The 20,028-nt window shown below is 41.0% G+C and overlaps 1 long non-coding RNA gene across 9 annotated transcripts in view; it reads left to right on the top strand.

Annotated features, from left to right (window-relative positions):
* Positions 1-20,028, top strand: part of LOC147362663 (uncharacterized) — a 107,791-nt gene that overhangs the window by 68,578 nt on the left and 19,185 nt on the right. For 6 of the 9 annotated variants that reach the window (XR_015135755.1, XR_015135754.1, XR_015135750.1 and 3 more), the window contains exons 2-3: positions 4,781-4,886; positions 5,407-5,543. This is a non-coding gene — a long non-coding RNA (uncharacterized LOC147362663). Of the gene's footprint in view, positions 1-4,780; positions 4,887-5,406; positions 5,544-7,332; positions 7,717-14,989; positions 15,084-15,203; positions 15,865-20,028 lie in introns of those variants that run through there. The other 3 variants (XR_015135757.1, XR_015135758.1, XR_015135756.1) reach the window with 3 other exon arrangements.

The following is a 20,028-nucleotide window of genomic DNA, read 5'->3' as shown; positions in this document are numbered from 1 at the left end:
GGGACCACAATGATATATCATTGTACATGTCCAGGGCCTGGCACTGTGCTTGCATAGAGTATGTCATTAACAGAGTATATGGAAGGAGTACACACACTGTACTTCTGCTGTACTCCAAGTGTCTTCCTGTAGATCAAGGGTCTGTTCTCATTTAGCTCCTTTGAATTCCTTGCATGTTTCTTTGTAAATTCCCCAAAAGTTTTGGCTGGTTTTGATGATTTTGTTTTGAAGACAAAATTTAAAAATAAATTTGTGATTCAGTACATTGTTTAAAAGATTTTAGGGATATCTGATAAATGTTTGTAACTGCTATTTCATCTAAGCACGCTGAATGAGGTCTGTAGTTCATAAACCCACAAGTTTATAAATACCTGCGTGCTTTGTCTCCATGAACCTTGGGTATGCAGAACTAGGGAATGAGAAACTTGGCCTTCAAGATCCTAAATTTAGAGGACTTCCTTGGTGGTTCAGTGGCTGTGACTTCTTACTTCCAATGCCGGCAGCCCAGGTTTGACCCCTGGTCAGGGAACCAGATCCCACATGCCGCAACTAAGAGCTCACATGTCACAGCTAAATATCCTGCTTGCCACTACTAAGACCTGGTGCAGCCAAATAAGTACATAAATATTTTTTAAAAGATCCTAAATTTGAAAAAGGGACAAAAATGCACCAATATTTAACTGCTAGTAAGTTTGTGTATTGGGGGTCCTATGCGGCTCAGTGGTAAAGAATCTGCCTTCCATGCAGGAGTGTGGGTGTGGTGCCTGGGTTGGAAAGATCCCCTGGGGAAGGAAATGGCAACCGCGCCACTTTCCTTGCCTGAAAAATCCCATGGACAGAGGAACCTGGTGGGCTACAGTCCATGGGGTCACAAAGAGTCAGACACGTTTTAGTGACTAAACAACAACAAGTTTGTGAACTACTGACCTTCCTATTGTATTTAGATATCAATGAAAAACATTCTTCAGCTTCTGAATTTGTGCTTAGTTGCATAATTATGCAACCCACAAATATTTAGTTTCTAGGAATCATCGGCTCTTGGGGGGAAATGGCAAAAACCATCTACACAATTCACTAAGAGGTCAAAGATATTCCTTTAGGAAAGGTCATGGCTGAATGTTTGACCCATGATTTTGCACTAAAAAAATGTAAGACTCAGCAAGCAGAGACAGTTTCCCATAGGAATGGCATAAAAGCTTCAAGGCAAATCCGTAGACTGGTTCCTGGTGCTGCCAGACACCATCACTGCACATGTGTTTATTTGCATGTGAGAGGTTTAGTCACATGTTTCCCAAATCACAGGTTTTACTCTCAGACGTGTGCTTAGAAGATTACATCCCTCAATTAATATGGAAAGCAAGACTCTGTGAACACACCAGATGAGAGACTCCAACACTTATAACCCTTTCATTCCCACTCAGTTGTCTTTTTCGTTTCTGTAAAATAAGCATGCCTCATGGATGGCTATTCCCCTTCTCAGGGTTTCTCAAAATAGCTTATGAGAATATCATACCAATGAGAAAAACAGCCCCAAATTAATAATGAACATTTGTTTTTTTAGTGATTGAAATCCACTGTTTTATACCTGGTTGCAAATGACTAAATGGGTTTTTTCTATTCAAGAAAAATGAGATGATTAGAAAAGAGAGATTGAGAGTATGATTTCAACAATAAAGTGGACTCACTAAGTGTTAAGTGTCAGTCACTCATTCGTGTCTGACTCTGCAACCCTATCGACTGGAGCCCTCCAGGCTCCTCTGTCCATGGGATTTACTAGACAAGAGTATAGGATAGGTCTTCCATTCCCTTGTCCAGGAGATCTTGCTGACCCAGAGGTTGAACCTGGGTCTCCTGCATTGCAGGTAGATTCTTTATCATCTGAACCTCACTAAAAGGAAATGCTAAAGCAAGATTGAGGAGTACCTCGAATGGGCAAAAACTGCTAGTTCTGCAGAAGGCCAGATTTTGTTTCTTCTTAGACGCACCTACTACCGCAGGGTTCAGTTTTAGAACAGGCAGTGGGACCAAACCATTTGAGAACACGTTTGCACTTGGGACCAAAATTTTGGAAGCTTAATACTAAAAAAGCAGTATTCACACAAAAAGTACAGCACACAGGATCAGAGGTTTGTAAAGGTCCTAAGACTGAAGTTTATATATCAAACAATTTATTCTTTTTCTTGCATGGGTTTTTGTGATCTTGACACAACCCACATGTGGAAAGATGGACAATGAATTTATCTGAGTTCACTGGCAGGCCCCAGAACATACAATGAGTCATAGTGCAAGGCCTAGGTCTTACATAAAGGACTAGAAGACAGGGATGGGCATAAAAGAGGTAGAGGACTATATGAACCCAGAGCCCAGGTCATGCTAGACTTGCTTTCAGGAACCCTCTGCGTAGAGTGTGATCAAATGAGGATAAATTGTATTCAAAGTTCTCCTGGAAGACAAAAGGTTCTCCTGCTCCACTTCCCCATTCCCGTAGTTCCTAGTGACATCGTGCTTATAGTTGCACTTTGTTCTCTGGAATATGATGTCAGATCACTCTGCATACAAGGTCGTCGAATGACCTGAGCCATCTTCTCATTACGTGGCGTATCCTCCCCCAAACCTCTTTGGGAACCTCTTTTACTCCCACAACGTATCGCTCCTCTCTCTCTCCTTCATTTTAATCTGGTAACAACATTCATTAGGCTTGTGAAGTACGTCCATTTTCTGTACAGATGAATGCTTCTTTTGTTCTTTCTGTCTTCCAGACACAAGTTTATGAGTCTCCCCAGGCCTATTTTATTAAATAAAAAGCCTTGTCCCTTTTTTTTTAATTTTAGAGAAAGATGCCTCATGGTAGAGTTTATATTTTAGCTGAGAATAGAGTCTGGGCAAAATTGGAATTCTTGGATCATTTTCTGAATTATTATTTAGCCTTTTTTTTAAAAAAAAATTGATCTTTAGATAAGAGGAGAGGCCAGTAAGAATCATCTTTACCATCTCTAAGATTAAGAGTGCTCTGGGGCATCACATATAATGAAGCCCACAGAGAAATTTCTCTATTAAGCATTCTTACTAATTAGTACTCTTAATTAGTAGCATAATTAAAAGAATTGATGCATCTATTTTTGATAAATTATGAAACATCCACTTTAATATCATTGCAATTTCCAGCACATGCATACTAGCTGAAACAACACAGGTAGATTGAAATGTGCTGTGAAAAACAAGTGGAAGGAAAGATTTAGTATTTCTAAATATATGGTTGTGCAAAGACACGACACACATTATGGTCAGAGAGGGGAGATGCATGTCTCCCATGCATAGTCAGGTGACATTTTACCCAAGCCAAAAAGCAGGGTTGAATACAGAATGGATGTGGGTTAAATACAGATGGCCAGCTGAATTTGAATTTTAGATAAACAACAAATAAATTATATATAAATATTTCCCAAATATGACATGGGACATACTTATGCTGAAAATTCTTTATTTGCTGTTTATCTGAAATTCAAATTTAGCTGGGCATCCTGTATGTTTATTTGCTAAATCTAGCAACCCTAAAAACGAGTCAGTTGATATCAAAAAAGTAAAATATGTGTCAGTGTCCCTCAAAACAAAATATGCCTTTATGACAGTCTGGAATCATTCTCATAATTTGATAACATAACCTAGGTCTCAGAAGTTTTCAAAAGGCTTTCAGAGACATTAGCAATCAACAAGATAAACTTAACTGATTCTACTCCACTGCTGAGTAGAACTGAGTAGGACTTCCTATGTGGCTCAGACGGTAAAGCGTCTGTCTACAATGTGGGAGACCCAGGTTCAACCCCTGGGTAGGGAAGATCCGCTGGAGAAGGAAATGGCAATCCACTTAGGTACTATTGCCTGGAAAATCCCATGGACAGAGGAGCCTGGTAGGTTACAGTCCATGGGGTCGCAAAGAGTTGGACACGACTTAGCAACTTCACTTAACTCCACTGCTGAAGATATAGATGTTCAGAATGGTCAAAGACTGGCCTGAAGCCAAACTAGTCCTAAGAGATGTGTGTGCCAAGTCACTTTAGTTGTGTCCAACTCTTTCCAACTTCCTGGACTGTAGCCTGCCAGGCTCCCCTGTCCTTAGGGATTCTCCAGGTAAGAATACTGGATTGCGTGCCATACTCTCCTCCAGGGGATCTTCCCAATCCAGGGATGGAACCCACGGCTCTCATGTCTCTTGCATTGGCCTGCGGGTTCTTTACCACCAGCGCCACCTGGGAAGTCCAGTCCTAAGAGATGGAACCACAACTAGTATCTAAGTCTTGAGATTCCTAATCTGTATTTCCTTGTTGACTTAAAAATAATTAATTGAATTATAAATAATCTAAACCATGTAGTCATATTAGTCATAATCCACCTGCCCTGGACAGTAATTATAATTTTTGGCAATAGCCACTCTGATTTGAATTGAAAATGACCAAGGGAGCATCTGAATCCAACTGTGCCCCGGAAGCAACGTGAACTATCTCGCAGAAGCTCTGTATTAATATATGCACAGCGTGGCTTGTGGGTGACATTTCCCCACCGTTTCTAGAGAAATCTGTAACTTTATATATATTATGTATTTCCATTTTCTATACAAGTGGCAATATACTTTGATGTCAAGTAACTACGTGGTTGTTAAGAATAATTCAGAGGGGCTATTGGTTTTCCAGCTCAGAAAGGATGAAAAGTCGTTTTTGTGACACTTCCACTCACAGATCTAAAGAGTAACCGATCAGGGTCTCATATCTGACTGTATTTGCAGGGCTGGCACTCAGAGAGACAGACTTCTCATTTAAAATTCAGCCCTTCTGTGAGACACTGAGTGATGATCTTGGAACCAAACAGAATTGACCGGAATTTGTGAAAAGGTAATCAACCATTCCTTGCTGAGGAAAACCAGTGAATATATGTACACACTGCTTCGAGAATCTGTTCTTTTTGTTACAGAACAGATGTCTGGGAGGTTTTTGGCAGGCCCCACTCTGTCAAACAGTCCAGTTTTGACAGTTCCTTGCTTGAGGCATGGCTGAAATGCAAAGTATTTCTGATCAGAATATCATATTCATCTGGATGTTAATTACTGTGTCTGCCTTGGTATAAATAATTAATTATGCAAAACCCACACAGCTGCTGCTGGACAGAGTTAAGTAACTTGCTGTCAGTCTTACAGTTCTGGAAAGGAAAGGAGGATTTAGAAAAACGTGCTCTGTCACTGTGGGGAGGGGGTGCTTGTCACGGTCTTCCTGCGGCCAGATGGAAATCATTGTAATTGAGTGTGGGGCACACGCGCGTGCGTGTGTGTGAGTGTGTGTGTTTCAGATAAATAAATAGTATCTCCTAATTGATATTAGTTGGTCCTGAAAGCAATTCCCTTTTCTATCTGTGTAGTACCTTTCCAGGACCCCAAATACCATGCCAGAGAGTCATTACAGATCTGACTTCCAAATCCCTCTCAGTTTGTCATCATATCCATCAACCATTCAAGCGTTCTCCTGGAGCAGGACATTCAGGTTATGCTGAGTTAGGTGAGCTTTTTTCTTTCTTTTTTTAATCTCTGGAAAGGCACAGACAGCACCAGCTGATTTCATTCATGCTGGAGACTTGTTTCAAGTTTCACCAATCTTGTCAGTGATGACTGTGTGAATATCTAGAGTGCTGAGAAATCATGATGCATCCATTTAAGACTTTTTCTGTCTCCGTTACTTGACTCAAGTGCAAATGACTTGTTTATGTTTAAATACAGCTAGATGTTTCATCCATATAGGCTAAGTGCTAGTTCCATGTAACTGTGTGTGTGTGTGTGTGTGTGTGTGTGTGGCAACACAGCACTGCGTGTAGCAACAGTGAGAAAAAGAGGGGATTAAAAACCACCTCTAAAACAAAGGCTTTCATAGACTTATCAGATGGGTTTTTTTTGTGTGTGGTGTAAATATTGATATTACTTTAAAGAAGCAAACTTCCAGAACTTACAAAGAATGTTCACGCAGAAAAGGTACAAACTCCCCCTTTGAGAAGCAGTTCTTGTAGAGTGGATGCTGGTGGTGGGCCATGGCTGTGGGCGCCGGACTCCACCACATTCCAGCTGAGTAATTTAGGACAAGTCACAGGATGCTTAGGGAACTTCCTTTTCTGCTCTCACCCAGGATCAGTGATAGAATCAAATGAGATCATCGGTATGAAAGCATTTTGCAAACTGGGATGATATTTAAAAATAGAGTATCATTTTGCCTCCAACAATGAGTTATTGGGCAAGTCGTGCTAATGAAACATCCATCTGTTATACTTCTTCCTTTTAAATCTACCACCTCATTTATTCACCCAGCAAGGTTTTGTTGTCTCCTATTTATGCACCTTACTCCTTGGAAGGAAAGTTATGACCAACCTAGACAGCATATTAAAAAACAGAGACATTACTTTGCCAACAAAGGTCCATCTAGTCAAGGCTATGGTTTTTCCAGTAGTCATGTATGGATGTGAGAGTTGGACTATAAAGAAAGCTGAGTGCAGAAGAATTGATGCTTTTGAACTGTGGTGTTGGAAAAGACTCTTGAGAGTTCCTTGGACTGCAAAGAGATCCAACCAGTCCATCCTAAACGAGATCAGTCCTGGGTGTTCATTGGAAGGACTGATGTTGAAGCTGAAACTCCAATACTTTGGCCACCTGATGCAAACAGCTGACTCATTGGAAAAGACCCTGATGCTGGGAAAGATTGAGGGCAGGAGGAGAAGGGGATGACAGAGGACGAGATGGCTGGATGGCATCACTGACTCGATGGACATGAATTTGAGTGAACCCTGGGAGTTGGTGATGGACAGGGAGGCCTGGCATGCTGTGGTTCATGGGTTGGAAAGAGTAGGACATGACTGAGCGACTGAACTGAACTGATTCATGCACCAGGTACTCCTGTGATCATGAAGACAGAAGTAGCCCCCGCCTTTGTGGAGATCATAGTCCAGTGAGGAGAATAAACACAGAAGAAAATATATGAATAAAACAATCGCAAATAAAGTTAAGCGCCAACAAGAAAACAGAATGAGGCAGAGGGATGGAGAGTGGCTGAGTGGGCGATTTAAGATGGGGCAGTCAGGGAAAGGCCCTGAGAAGAAGATCTGATCCTTAAGCAGATGCCTGAATGAAAAGATGGACCCAGCCAGGTTGGTTAACGCCAGAGAGGTTAATTCCGAGCTAGCGCCAAGGCCCATGAGTGGGGACGCGCTTTGCGTGTTGGCAGTGGAGGGTGCTGGCAGGCCTGTGGCTGCTCCCGGAGGGAGGGGGATAGGATGTCAAACCCACCATCTCCCTCTCCTTACTAGGTCACAGAACAAAACCTCCGCATGCGACACCGGCTCTGTGATTTTCATTCACAGAAGACACACCGTGTGGCTGTAACGACTTCGATTTTCCTGACAGAGCAGTGAGATTGTCCTTGCTTGGAGAACACTGGGATCGTACAGAAAAGAGTGGAAAAAAATCCAACCCACGTGTCTTTAGGGAACTACAAGTCTGAAATATCTGTATTGATTTAGTTTTCTTTCCTGTTGACTTCTGACCTAATTATTTACAAAGCCTTGTTACACCTTATAGAACAGCCCATGGAAGATACATGGGAGGAAAGAAAATTAGTGCTTCCTTTAAGTCTTTACATGGGGCACCTTTAGTGTGAGATCCAACTAAGTGTGTGTGCTGATACGCCAGTTTTTGCTGACACTGATATTAAGAGTTTTATTTAAAAAAAAATCTGCTAGGATGAGAAGCCTGAGGAGCCAGCACACCTCAAAATTTTGGAGTCTGTTTTGCTGAAAAAGGTTAGTGGTGTATCTCCCTACACACTCGTCCCCTCTTTGCATGGAATTACTTATATAATTGTTCTTTGCTGTCTTGTGTGTTGATGATGATGGGAATATAATCTTGCCCAGCTGTTTGGGCTGAAGGTAAATAGCAGGGTTGGGGGATAGAGATTGAGAGAAACTTGGTTCCCCTTTCATTCTAAAGGTTAATGTGCCTTAACACTGGCTCAATATTGTAAATACATCAATATCAGTGGCGTCTAGTAGAGATAATTACTCAGCCAAGGATTGCAGATTGTTAAAGAAAGAGTACTGCTGCTGCTGCTGCTGCTAAGTCGCTTCAATCGTGTCTGACTCTGTGCTACCCCATAGACTGCAGCCCACCAGGCTGCTCTGTCCCTGGGGTTCTCCAGACAAGAACACTGGAGTGGGTTGCCATTTCCTTCTCCAATGCATGAAATTGAAAAGTGAAAGTGAAGTCGCTCAGTCATGTCTGACCCTCAGCAACCCCATGGACTGCAGCCTACCAGGCTCCTCCATCCATGGGATTTTCCAGGCAAGAGTGCTGGAGTGGGGTTCCATTGCCTTCTCCAAGAAAGAGTACAGTTTACTATGAAAGAATGCAACCTAGAACTAGAAGATCTGATATCCTATATCTGTTTTTTTTTCTGTTTTTCTTTTTTTTCCTGTATCTTTTTTCTTCTGTATCTTTTTTTTTCTGTTTTAACACTAAGAACATGACACATGTATCTGAGTTAATAGTAAATAGTACAAAATTTCACATAATGATAAACAACAATTCTCTACTCTGTCACTCCCAACTCCATCACCTCCTTAAAAACGTTCACCATATTTCATTTTAGTTATCTTTACATGTGAATATGCTCAGAATATTAAAACATATGGCAAATAAGTACAATACTTTATTTTTTCATCCTTATAATGAAATAAATAATACTACCTACCTATATACAAATTATCATTTGCTACTGTACTTATCAAATTTGAGAATACATTTAATGTGAAGAGTGTGGTCAGTCAGTCAGTTAGTTCAGTTGCTGTCATGTCCGACTCTTTGCGACCCCATGAATCGCAGCACGCCAGGCCTGCCTGTCCATTACCAACTCCCAGAGTTCACTCAAACTCACGTCCATCGAGTTGGAGATACCATCCAGCCATCTCATCCTCTGTCATCCCCTTCTCCTCCTGCCCCCAATCCCTCCTAGCATCAGAGTCTTTTCCAATGAGTCGACTCTTCGCGTGAGGTGGCCAAAGTCCTGGAGTTTCAGCTTTAGCATCATTCCTTCCAAAGAACACCCAGGGCTGATCTCCTTTAGAATGGACTGGTTGGATCTCCTTGCAGTCCAAGGGACTCTCAAAAGTCTTCTCCAACACCACAGTTCAAAAGCATCAATTCTTCGGCGCTCAGCCTTCTTCACAGGTCAACTCTCACATCCATACATGACCACAGGAAAAACCATAGCCTTGACTAGACGGACCTTTGTTGGTAAAGTAATGTCTCTGCTTTTCAATATACTATTGACCTTAGTTACTATCACGCTAGTTTGGAGAGGAAATTTGGTGTACATTTACTATAATCTCCACTGGATTTGCTTAATTACATTTTCTTTACATAGCATATCATCGATCCAGGGCATTGACAGGTTTTTCATTACAAAGCACAAATTAATATCACTATCTCTGGAAAAAAAATTGAGTGCAAAATGTACACACTATGAGAACAAAGCAATCTTTATCTGGGTGTGAAGTGCTAAAGTTGCTACGCACCCAACTGTGGAGAAATTGGAAATTCGTCTCATAAGGAGCTATCTACTGACAACCAAAGAAGCTGGGCATATATTCACTTGGTGTCTTAAACTAAACAAAAGCCTCAATGGTTTCTAACCAGTCATCTTTGAGTTGTAATCTGAGGAAATACAAAAGTATCAGGATCAAGAAGTTATTAGTCGACCAAAACAAGGGATAAACCAAGTAAGTTATGGTTAAACTGGACTAGCTATTAGGACCCACACTTTAAATGGAGAAAACCTATAACAGGAATAATGGACAAGAGGGAAGATATGGCTTAGCATCAGACATGCGAAAAACTTCTATGAGTTTTAGATGATGACATAGAAGTAAATACATTTAAACACCGCAGTGCGGTTTCCAAATAAATCAGTATGGCATGAGGCTGAATTACTGTAAGTATAACGCTTGGAGCAAGGTATCCAGGGGCTACTGGGGGATCAGAAGGTAAATTCCCCATAGAGATGCCTCTCTGTGCCTGTCAGTTACATTTCCAGAATGGCCAGCATGGGGAAAGAGTTAAAGCCATTCCATACAAGAAATGAATGAAAACATTTAGCTTCTAGGAGTTTCAAGAGCAAAATCTGAAAGCAGCACGTGTCAGAGAACGGTTCGTGGCTTTCTCAGATCATCTGGGTGGGAATAAAAAAGGTTGAATTCGATGACTTAACTCTCTTTTCAGTTGATAATTAGGGCCCATGGCTCACAACAGTGTGTCAACATTAATTTCCTTGAAGACTTTGTCTAAATAGCTACGCGGTACCTGGAAAATAGCATGAAAACTGTGTTTGGAGATACGAGTTTGCATCCAGGTCTTACTGCTTAACCTGTTTTGTCATTGTATGATTTGTCCTCTCTCAACCTCACTCTCCTCATCTGGAAAAATAAAGTTAGTATTCCTTACACGGAAAGTTTTTTGCGAGAATTAAATGACCTAAAGCATGTGTAATGGAGATGACATTTCTGTAAAGTTACCTTCCAAGTAAAGCTTAGCTATGAGGAAGGAGTGGGTAAGGAGGAGAACACGTCAAAGATAAACAATACCGGACACTAGTTGAAAGTAATGAAAATAGGTTGTATTGTCTATTGCAGTAGGAGAGTCCAGTGTAAGCCAAGCTCATCTTCGGTCGTGCGGAGGTGACTGTGTGTTTTAAAGGAGACTGAAGGTAGAGGGAGCAGGAGTAGGTAAAAACCGAGCAGAGTCGGGGAGGTGGAAATTAACAAAAAGCAGGAAGGAGCGCTGGGCCATGAAATCTTTTATGAAATCTTAGGAACTCGAAGGAGATGTTCTTAGACCCTTTTCACCAACCCCACTCCCAGGAGCTGGTGATCAGTATTGAATCATCCATACCCTCTGCCCCTTGCTCCCTTCTCCCAGGTCACATGGCTGGGCTGGATTTCAGATGAGCTCTCAACACAATGGTGACACAATTACGAGAAGCTTTTACTGGGCCTTTTCATCTGAAGCGCCTTCATCTGTGCAGGCAGCTGTGACAAAGTACCGTAGAGGTGCAGTGTTTTCACATGGAAAGTTGCTTTCTCACAGTTCTGAAGGCTGGAAGTCAGGCTTGGAGTGCCAGCATGGTTGGGTTCTTATGAGGACTTCAGACAAGCTCCTTCTGGCTGTGTCCTCACGGGGTAGCCAGAGAGTGAGAGGTCTCTATTGTAAAGAAGGGTTCCAATCCTGCTCCTGGGGGCCCCTTCCTCAGGACCTCCTCAAGTCTGCACCTCCTAACACCATCACCATCGGGGTTGGGTTTCAACACGTGAATTTTAGAAGGACACACATACTTAGTCCACAGCAGAGAGAACATACTAAGGAAAGAAACACAGGAAGAAAGAACAGAGGGAAAGAGAAAGAGGAGACTGAACCTGGGGCTTGTAGTTCGTCTCCACCCAGCCTGATGGCTCAGCTGCCAACTCTTCTCTTTGCTTCTCTACCTTCATGTAGCCTAGCTTTTACACAAACAGAAAGAGCTTAATTCAGGTCAGCATTAGTGAATATGGACTTTGTGTCATACACTGGATATATGTTTAAATTAAATCCGAAACTGAATCTTGAGAAAAATATATAGTCCCTAATGCTCAGATGTTTACTGAAAAAGGATAGGCTTTGGAATTATGTTCATCTGGAGTTGATTTTCTTCTCTTCTACTCTTTTTTTTTTTTTTTTGGTGACACATTTCATGGAACAAACTTACTGAGACTCAATTTCATAATTTAAAAGAAAATCTCCATTTGATTAAGCAGAAAACCCAGTAAAAATATCACGTCCTAATGCAATGGGAGACCAGCTCAGACCCTGTGCCCACTTGCTCTGTCTCAGATGGAGGTGGGCGGGCATTCTTCTGGAACTTGGGTGAGAGACCAAGGTGGGTGAGGTGCTGAGAGTCAGTCCTTGAGAAAAAAACAGCAGACGACCTCATCTGGGCAGCAGGCAGGTGGAGGATTTACCCCTGCACCCCAGTGTCCTTCCTTCCCCCTCCTGTGTCAGGCTGAAAAAGGTAGCTTCCGGATGCATCAGCCACGCAGAGTGCTGAGGACCACCTCCAGCTGGGTTGGTCCTGCCTCACTCCAAGGCTGCATCCGTGTCTTTCCCCTGCAGGCATTTCTGTCTGATCTGTTTCCTTATCTGTGAAATCAAGATGAAGTCCACTGGCAGACATGAAGCTGAGGGACTGTCTCCCAAGACCCAGGCCTCAGCTGGGATGCTGACTCAGCAGAGAGGGGCCAGCTCTTCCCATGTGTTCTCTCTTCCTCAAGGAAGCTAGTCGAGGCTGGAGTATGAAATGGTCCCAGCAGCAAGAACCAGGAGGCTCTAACCTGCAACTCCTCTTGAGCATCTGCATAAGTGTCATTGGCTATTGTTCCATTGACCAAAGCCAGCTCAGGGTCAGTGCAAGGCAGCGATCCCTGCAGGTGTGTGTACAGGGAAGAGATTATGGTGCAAGGATTTTAGCAAAGGGATAATGACAGCTGCCTAATAAGGTTATTTGAGGATTACAGAAATTAACATTCAGGAGGCATGAAAAGCAAAGCCTGGAACACTGTAAAGACTAAGTAAGGGTTTACTGCTGTTATTAACTCCTGGGGTCCCTCTCAGTGGTAAGGTCTGTGACACTAATGATTTTATCCAGAAATCTCATACATGATCTTATTTTGCCTCTACCACAAACCAGTGGAGTTACTTCAGACCTGCAAAGAGCTTCTTTTGGTTCTAGTTTCTTTTCAGTTTGTATGTATTTTTTTAGTGACATAAGTAATATATAAAACATGGTTATTATGAATACCAGTATTACTATGAAAAATGTAAGGGAATATAGAATAAAAAGTATAGTACCTATTCAGTTCAGTTCAATTCAGTTGCTCAGTCATGTCTGACTCTGCGACCCCATGGACTGCAGCACAGCAGGCCTCCTTCTCCATAACCAACTCCCAGAGTTTACTCAAACTCATGTCCATTGAGTCAGTGATGCCATCCAACCATCATATCCTCTGTCGGTCCCTTCTCTTCCCACCTTCAATCTTTCCCAGCATCAGGGTCTTTTCTGTGAGTCAGTTCTTTGCACCAGGTGGCCAAAGTATTGGAGTTTCAGCTTCAGCATCAGTCCTTCCAATGAATATTCAGGACTGATTTCTTTTAGGATGGACAGGTTGGATCTCCTTGCAGTCCAAGGAACTCTCAAGAGTCTCCAACACCATAGTTCAAAAGCATCAATTCTTCAGTGCTCAGCTTTCTTTATGGTTCAACTCTCACATCCATACATGACTACTGGAAAAACCATAGCTTTGAAATACTTATACCCATCCCCTATCTTCAAACTCAGTTGCCAAACCTATTAAAAATTTATTATTTAACTTTCCTTATATATGTGCCTATGTGATGTAATGAAATATACATACAAAATCTGTCTCATAAGTGTAAAATACATGTAGAAATATAGATACAGGTTTCATATCCATGAAATCTATGTATGTCTCTAATCACATAATTTATAAATTGCATTGCATCATTTACTTATATAAAAGGGTCATACTCTGTGTAGTATACTGTGAATTCTTTTTTCAGTGGTATATACTGGAGAACTTTTAATGATATGGATAAACTATATCATTTATTTTTTAAACCCCAAAATGTTTCATAGTACAACACCCCATTTTATTTAAATATTCCATTGTAAGACACATTCAGGTTATTTTTCTTTTTTCATCATTGTAGGCAGTGCTACACTTAGCCTCGCCTATATTATATGCGTGTATATAGATATGTTTATACGTGATAACTTGCTGGGTTGAAGCTATGCATGTCTTACATTTTGATAGATTCTGCCAAGTTTTATTTCTCAAAGCCTATGTCAATTGTTCATCAGTGGACTTAGCTATCATGTGGAAGGCTTGGGGTACATAATTTTTAAGTTGCATTCCAGGAAACTTACAGTTCCTAGGTTCTGATCAAGACTTTGGCACCAGATCAGAACTATTAGGACACTAACGAACCGTCCTGTACTGACCATCTCAGAGTGCAGTCATAACTGTAGGCCAAATTTAGACAACTTAGTGAGTTTCCAGGCACAAACAGCTAAGAGCTAGTTTGCTCAGTGCTTTGAAGTTTTTGTTATATAAAATCTTTATACTCTGGATTAAGTGAGCAGTGATATCCCTGATCTACGGGAGCCCGGACTCTGCCGTTACCGTCCCACTTGCCAATCATGGGTCATGGTGTGTGTGTGTCAGTCAGGCACGTGTCCACACGCTTGTCCCCACGTGCCATCAGAGCACACCTGCCTGACCTACCCCAGCAGGTTTCTCCTGGGAACTTCAGGGGACAGTGTCGAGGACCAGAGTCCTTTTGGGTCACTTTAATAAGGTAATGTGAGCTGCAGCGTGACTGACAGAAACAAGAAGTTAACATTCATGAGAGAAACCTCAGTCCTGGAGCTGTAGTAGGCAGACCGCCAACAGAAATTGTTTTGTGGATGAAATATTTCCTAAAAATAGCTCTCCCAGATCAGCCTAATGCAATTAAAGTTAGTGATGTACATAATAAGGAAACTGGGAGCTCTTCCTGCTAATAACCACTGTGGAACCAAGGCAATCCATTCCATTAATTTAATATACACTTTCATAGTCCCTTGGTAATAGAAGTATAATTAAAATGATATGCTTTGATAGGCTTTTCTTTCCAAAATGAAATTTTGCAAGTACAGGTTTTGAAGTATACATACATACATATATATATATATATATATATGTGTGTGTGTGTGTGTGTGTGTGTGTATACATTCTCCTGTAATTATTATCCATTGTATATTTATTTTGGTCTCTCCTTCTTCCATGCCATATCCCCTACTGCCAATTTTTTTCCCCCTTAAAGTTGAATCCTGACAACGGTACTGACAGATTTCTTGATGCAGAAAGCTGTTTGAAGATGAGCTATTAAGAGCATGGCAATTAACTGCTGAAAGCAGGTAGGGGGAATTTGGGGTTGAATTTGGGTTTATTTGAGACAGTATATAAAGAGGTGCCTTGATTCTGGACTTCGCATCCTGCAGAACTGCAAGAAACAAATTTCTGTTTATTTTTCTAAGGAGTTCAATTCAACTTTTCAATTAGAAGAACACAAGACTTGGGACTTCCGTGGTGGTCCAGTGGTTACGACTCTGCACTTGCACTGCTGGGGCCTGGGTTTAACCCCGGATCTGGGAAGTAAGATCCTATAAGTCATGTTGCATGGTGGGAAAATAAAAGACAGAAATCAAAAGGACTGAAAACAATGCAGTGACACTAAGAAAATGGGCTCCCATTAATGAACAACTGGATAAGCTACTGGTTCCTATCATTCTTTGGCCATGTGAGTTCAAGAAGCTAGTTAAAACAGATGTCATATAGTTTACAATAAAAGAAAAGTAGCTCTGCTCTGTTTGGGATTCATTGGGAAATAAATTATCTTACTGTTTATTGAACTCTATTTTAAGGTACATCAAGTTAATCTTACTATGCTCCCACATAAGCATGAATGGGCACGCATTTGAATCAACTCAAAAAGAAATTTAAAAGTTATATCCCATTAAAAATGTAATAAAAAGATATTTTCAAAGGGAAAGGCTATTGAAGCATGAGTAAGTTTGAGCCAAGATCTAAGATCTGATGGGAAGTCAGAAAGCTGATATGGAGTCATGCTGGGCTTTGTCTGTGGCACCGATGCCAGTGAGAGGCACTGTTGTCTACGACACTGTATCAACCCCAGGTGCATGCCATCAGCAGAACCTGTCAGTATATTTACCTCCAAAATAGGCTGAGATTCTGACCCTACCTCAGCCTCTTCACTGCTAAATCTTCACCCGAGCTGTCCTTGTCTCCTGCCTGACTATCGTGAAGACCTCTTGATAGAATTCTGGCTTCCACTCTTGCTGCCCAAGGAGAAGCCAGCTGTGGACCCCTCGTCCTCAAAAACACTCTGGTGACTTCCCTTCTCACCCAGCTGCTGCTGCTGCTAAGTCACTTCAGTCGTGTCTGACCCTGTGCGACCCATAGACGGCAGCCCTCCAGGCTCCCCTGTCCCTGGGATTCTCCAGGCAAGAGCACTGGAGTGGGTTGCCATTTCCTTCTCCAATGCATGAAAGTGAAAAGTGAAAGTGAAGTCGCTCAGTCGTGTCCTACTCTTAGCGACCCCATGGACCACCAGGCTCCTCCGTCCATGGGATTTTCCAGGCAAGACTGCTGCAGTGGGGTGCCATTGCCTTCTCCACCCAGACCAAACACCTTAATGCCCTGCACGGTCTCTCTTCCTCTCTTTCTCCCACCGCAGGTCCACCCTTTTAACCCCAGCCCCTACTCTGTTCATATTGATTCACCTCTGCTGGTTTCCTTGCAATTGTTCAAGAAACGCTTTTTCCTGAACATTCTCAGTGACTTGCTCCCTCAAATTATTTGTCTTTGCTCAAATTTTGCCTTGTAAAAAATGCCAATGTAGTATGCCCTAAAAAAGCCATGCCATCACATCAATTACCGTTTCTTATATTTATTCTCTATTTTAAAATAATCCTTAGCACACCTGACTTATTATGTATTTTTATTTCTTTCATACCCATCTCTATTCATTCAAATCTGTGCTCCCTAAAAAAATGATATGTTTTTCTATCATACCTCTGGTGCCTAAAATAATGTCTTGTACATACTAGTTGCTAAACAAATACTAGTTGGAAATGCTTATTTTACTTTTTTATTTCATTATAGTTTGATAGTAAGATTTAGTGATTTCTAAAAATTCAGAAACCCATTTCTAAAAATTCAGAACCCATCATGAGAAGATAAATCCAGTTGGTAACACAAATTTTCAGATACTTTATTGCCACATTTTCATGCATTCATCATCAGGCTGAAAGATTACTTATGTGTTTGGACTACACATTCTTCCATAAATTTTCTTCGTTAAAAATATAAAATAAAATTTGCTGATTATACCTACCAAATTCAATATAAAATCAGTAATCATGGACATCATATGGTACATAATTTTCATAACTATCAAATAAACTTGCTTTTTTAAGCTCAGTTTTAAGATAATTAATACATATTGACATAGAATTAGCTGTGCACTGATTATATCTTTCACTTGATTACTAATCTCAAATTAGCATGGGTCTCTTTTCTGATTGGTGATTTTAAAAAGCTTCTTAATGTAGAAGCATATTTTTTCATGATTGAAAACAATTCTAATACTTTGAATTAAATTGGAACATGTCATTTATAGTGTTAGAAACTTAAATGTATATTTGTGCTACATGTTGGATGTATCTTCCTATTCTTAGACATATATCTTTATTACCAGAGTGACAAGGGAACACGAAACATTGTATTTGGAGATATTTGCAGCTAAATATCGAAGGAGCAAGCCTTATGGATCAATTCATATGTAAATGAAATGGTCTGCATCTGTTGCCTAAAATTCTTGCTTAGTAATTAATTAACCTTATTTAGTCTACTAAGATCATGGCATTTGGTCCTATCACTTCATGGCAAATAGAAGGGGAAAAAGTGGCTGCGGTGACAGATTTTATTTTCTTGGGCTTCAAAATCACTGACGATGGTGACTGCAGCCATGAAATTATAAGATGCTTGCTCCTTGGAAGGAAAGCTATGACAAACCTAGACAGTGTATTAAAAAGCAAAGACATTACTTTGTTGACAAAGGTCCCTATTGTCAAAGCTATGGTTTTCCAGTAGTCATGTATGGATGTGTGAGTTGGACCATAAGGAAGGGTGAGCATCGAAGAGTTGATGATTTTGAACTGTGGTGTTGGAGAAGACTCTTGAGAATCTTTTGGACAGCAAGAAGTTCAAACCAGTCAATCCTAGAGGAAATCAACCCTGAATATTCATTGGAAGGACTGATACTAAAGCTGACACTCCAATACTTTGACCACCTGACACGAAGAGCTGACTCATTGGAAAAGACCCTGATGCTGGGAAAGATTGAAGACAAATGGAGAAAGGTGCCAGGGGATGACATGGCTAGTTAGCCTCACTGACTCAATGGACATGAATCTGAGAAAACTGTGGGAGCTATTGGAGGACTGAGGAGCCTGGCGTGCTGCAGTCCATGGTGTCACAAAGGGTCAGACATGACTCAACAATTGAATAACAACAGAAGTCTATGGCAATATTATAATTACATTAAATAATGCTCCTTTTCCCTTGACCTTTGGTGTCCTTCTTTTATCTCACCAACTTCTACGTTTCTAGATCACTGGAACCATATCATGCCAACAATTTTGCCCTGAATGAAATCGAAGCTGATGGTGCTGGAATCCCCTCTAACATCTACAGAGCTTGCAGTACATCCACAACCTCCAGGAGTTGGGTTTCTCTACTTTGCTTATGCTTTCTTTTGGTAGATGTCCACATTTTTTTCAGCTTTGTTGTTTCTGCTTTGAATGTTCTCTGAGAACATCTATTAAAGAATGGAGGTCTCAGAAACTTTAGATCACTCACTCACACAGCCAAATTTTCTTAGGGAAATTGCTATAAAAATCCAAACTCTTCAGAAAGACATTCATGAAGATGGACAAGGTGAGCTTATGTCCTTTATGCTTCTCCATAGCAGGGAGAAGACAAGTTTCTTTCAGGGATTAGTACAGGAATTCTGTATCTATGGCTTGGTGAGAACAAATAGTACTGTGAAAATGGATGTGTCTGAAATAGAAAAGAAACATCAGGTGATAAACTGAGGTTATTGCAAATGTGCTTTTGTTAACAGTATAAATAGTAACAAAGTGTCAAATGATGTATAAACTCAACATTACACAAAAACTTTATTTTTTCACTCACTCTTGAAAAGTTGGTGTCATTTCTTTTTTTTAATTTTTTTTAAGATTTTTTTTTTTTTTTTTAATTAAAGACACTTGTTCCTCGGAAGAAAAGCTACGACCAACCTAGACAGCATATTAAAAAGCAGAGACATTAGTTTGCTGACAGAAGTCCATTTAGTCAAAGCTATGTTTTTCCCAGTGGTCATGTATGGATGTGAGAATTGGACTATAAAGAAAGCTGAGCACCGAAGAATTGATGCTTTTGAACTGTGGTATTGGAGAAGGCACTTGAGAGTCCCTTGGACTTCAAGGAGATCCAACCAGTCAATCTTAAAGGAAATCATTCCTGAATATTCATTGGAAGGATCGATGCTGAAGCTGAAACTCCAATACTTTGACCACCTAATGCGAAGAACTGACTTATTGAAAAAGACCCTGATGCTGGGTAGGATTGAAGGCGGGATGAGAAGGGGATGGCAGAGGATGAGATGGTTGGATGGTATCACTGACTTGATGGACGTGAGTTTGAGTAAACTCTGGGAGCTGGTGAGGGGCAGGGAAGCCTGTTGTGCTGCAGTCCATGGGGTCGCCAAGAGTCAGACATGACTGAATAACTGAACTGATGTGAAGATTTTTTAATGTAGACAGTTTAAAAAATCTTTGTTGAATTTGTTACAGTATTACTTCTGTCTTATGTTTTGGTTTTTTGGCTGCATGACATTTGGGATCTTAGTTTCCCCACCAGGTATCAAACCCTCACCCTTGCTTTGAAAGGTGAGTCTTAACCACTGGGTCACCAGGGAAGTCCTGAAAACTGGTACCATTTCATTTTATAGATGAGAAAACTGAGATCAGCTTTACGTTTGTCAATGGTCTCCTTGACACACTTCATGATAGTTAAGTCTAGAGCTCTTCCCACTGCAGCAAATCTACTTTTCAATATTTCAGGGCTGCACACAAGCACCTTTGCCTGGCATGTCCTCTTCTCCTTCACTGGAGTTTCTGTGGCTGTAATGGCACTCACTCCACCTGTTCGGCTGCCTCATTTATAATCAATTTGCTTCTCTGCCTTCTCATAATAACCCCTGGATTGCACACTTCT

The sequence above is a fragment of the Bos grunniens genome, chromosome 11 (genome assembly GCF_055505025.1).
Source record: "Bos grunniens cultivar Pamir isolate PY7600 chromosome 11, Bosgru_T2T1.0, whole genome shotgun sequence".
Lineage (NCBI taxonomy): Eukaryota > Metazoa > Chordata > Mammalia > Artiodactyla > Bovidae > Bos > Bos grunniens.
Note: the sequence above shows the minus strand (reverse complement) of the source record. Positions and strands in the feature narration are given on the sequence as shown.